Consider the following 2,980-nt stretch of genomic DNA (forward strand, 5'->3'; position numbering starts at 1 on the left):
TTGAGAAAATGTGTTTGACTGTAGTCTTTGTGAGCATTTTAATCAATACTTGTTCTGGAGGGATGATTGACTTCTAACCTGATCACAAGTCACTCCAAAGCATCTGCAAAGAATGCCTGACCTGCTGCGCTTTTCCAGCAACACATTTTTCAGCTCTGATCTCCAGCATCTGCAGTCCTCACTTTCTCCCTGTAGCAAAGTTCAGTTTATGTTAATATCCCAGATGAAATGCAAATAGTTGTCTTTCTGTCTGAAGGATCGCTCCAAGCACTGACTTGATAGCATTGCACTGCAATGTGACTTCACAGTTGACATTGTAATACCTCAGCACTGGCATTATTGTAGCTAATTGTTTAAATTTAGTAAAATCTGCTTCTTGTTCTATTCCCAAATACTATTCATTGTACATGCATTGCAGGATAACATAGAGGTGCACATTCTGATGACAAATTAGGCATGAACTTTGCCAAATAGTTCATGAATCCAATAAAGCATTGCACTGATTTCACATCTGTTAGTTTGTGCATCTTTGCTGCAGCTTTCACCTTGTCAAGATCTGGGTGAATTCCTCTCACAGTCAGTACGTAACCTATATAGCTGAATTTAGGTATCTTCAATTGCATCTTTTCATTGTTCACCTTCAGGTCCATCAGGTGAGCTGTCTCATTCTGATTGTGGTCTGTGTTGGCTTCTTCAATTGTGTCTGCACATCTATAGACTAGATTATCTACAATCGCTTCCACTCCAGGAAAATCAGTGACTATTTCACAGTGTCTGTGTCGGTCCTCTTCTGGAACAGTGGAAATACGAAATGGCATGCCCAGTCATTATACCAACTAGGTGTAATCCAGACTGTCATTAAAAGGTTTCTGCTTTCACTCGGCTTCACAAGCCAGAAACTATCTTTCACATCAAGGATGGTAAAGACTTGCCTTCCCAGGCAAGTTGTGGCAAAATATCTTCAATGGCCGGCACTGGTTTGAAAGATCTCTTCAAAATTTTACTGAGATTCTTTAGATCTATGTATACTCTCAGTTTTCCAGGGTTTTTCATTGCTACTATGTTCCAAATCCAGATTGATGGAGTTGTCACTTCCTTGATTCTCCCTTCTTTCCAGCACTCCTAGCTTGTCTTTCAGGCTGGACTTGAGGGCACATGGAAGTTTCCTCTCCACATGTCTTATACTTGCATCTACTTCAAGATGATATTCACTTAGAAGATACCCAAGACCTAGAAAGCCACCTTTGTAGTCTTTTAGGATCTGTTTAGAAGTCAAAGGCTTAATGGTCTACAAAACATAACAAATTTCTTATGGCACATTTAGGATTACTGGTGCAAACTTTAGACTTGCTTCAGGGGAGTTATGTGGATTTTACTTAGCATGTACTACCCAGAATTCCAAGTCTTCATTCCTCCCTTTTCATTGAGGTCTCAGCTTTAATTGTCCCTTTAGAATTAGTCTCATATATTCTCAACATCATGGGGAAGCCTTCATTTTTGGGACACCATTTGAAGTTATTTCTGCACACCTCTGCGAAATTCATGATGTTGTACAAAGCACCTTTGTCTGTTTGAAACTTCACATTGACTTGATGTTCTCATCCTGCTGTTAGCCTGATAACAAATCACAAACCATTTATCACAAGTCTGCCAGTGCCAACCTGTTGTATGATGTCAAGTGATTTGGCAGAATCATCAGCGGATATTCTTCAAGCAGCCATCTATACAGGCCTGCTTTGCTTCTTTCTAGCAAAGCACTTGTACACAAAATGATTTCACTTCTTTCAGTTAGAATACTGCTTTCTCCATGCTGAACACACTTTGGTGCCTTCCACATTATTTACATGCTACACTCTAACCTTGATCTTTCTGCTGGTTCTTCAGCAAACATTTCTTCCTTTTTTCCAATAAGTTGTTCCCATTCTTCCTGGAATGCTTCTCAACATAATGCATTGCCTCATCTGTTTTCCTATTAAGACATTCTAGCTAGTGATTGACAATCTTGAAGCTTTTGCTGATTATTAGTTTGCTTAAGAATGTGTTATAGAATCAGAGAATTTCACAGTGGAGAAGAAGGCCATTTAACTAATCATATCTGTACTGCCTTCTGAAAGAGCTACCAAGCAAGACCCTGTCTCCATCACCCTCTAACATTATCCCTTTCAACTTTATCCAGTTCATTAGTGAAACCTCCTGTGGAACCTACTCTGTTGCTCTCCCAGTCAGCACATTCCAAATCCTAACAACTCTGAGTAAAGAAGCTTCTCTTCTCTTCGTCTTTCTCTTCATTCTCCTGCTGACAATCATGAAGTTGTGATCCCTAGTTACTGACATGCTAAGTAATGGAAATAGAATACCCTTCTTTACCTCTCAAAATTGTTCATAATTTTGAACACCTCAATAAGGTCACCTCTCAATCTTCTATGCTCCAAGGAGAACAAGCCCGGTCTCTCAAATCTTTCCTTGTGTCTAAAATCCTTCATTCCTGCTGTCATTCCAGTAAATCTCTTTTGATTTCTCTCCAGGGCTTTAACATCCTTCCTTAAATAAGGGGCTCAAAACTGAATACAATACTTCAAATTAGTGTTTCTCTTCTCTCAGTAGACATGCTGTCTTGCAGGATCTCTGATGTCTAAGACCTAGCTCTGATTAGATTATTTTTCAGTTGTCCAAATTCACAGGATTCAGCTGAATGTATCAGTACTGTTATATTGACTGGTAGCCTCTCTTTTCCAAAGATCTAATTCTGAACAAATGTTATTAATAAGTAACATTAAAATGACATTCAAATTGTGTCGTCAAAGTGTTAAAAATCTCTGCAGTCTGGCTTTTTCTGGTTTGTAGCACTCTTTCCCCACACTTCTAATTTGGTTGCTACAGATATTTGCTCAGCTTCTTAAAAGTAATTCTGTAGCTATTTCATAGTTTTGCCACTGAGAATGGAAAAACTCCAATTCTGCCTCATATCACCTTTCATCTC

Source organism: Chiloscyllium plagiosum, chromosome 33, assembly GCF_004010195.1.
Source record: "Chiloscyllium plagiosum isolate BGI_BamShark_2017 chromosome 33, ASM401019v2, whole genome shotgun sequence".
Classification (NCBI taxonomy): Eukaryota; Metazoa; Chordata; class Chondrichthyes; order Orectolobiformes; family Hemiscylliidae; genus Chiloscyllium; species Chiloscyllium plagiosum.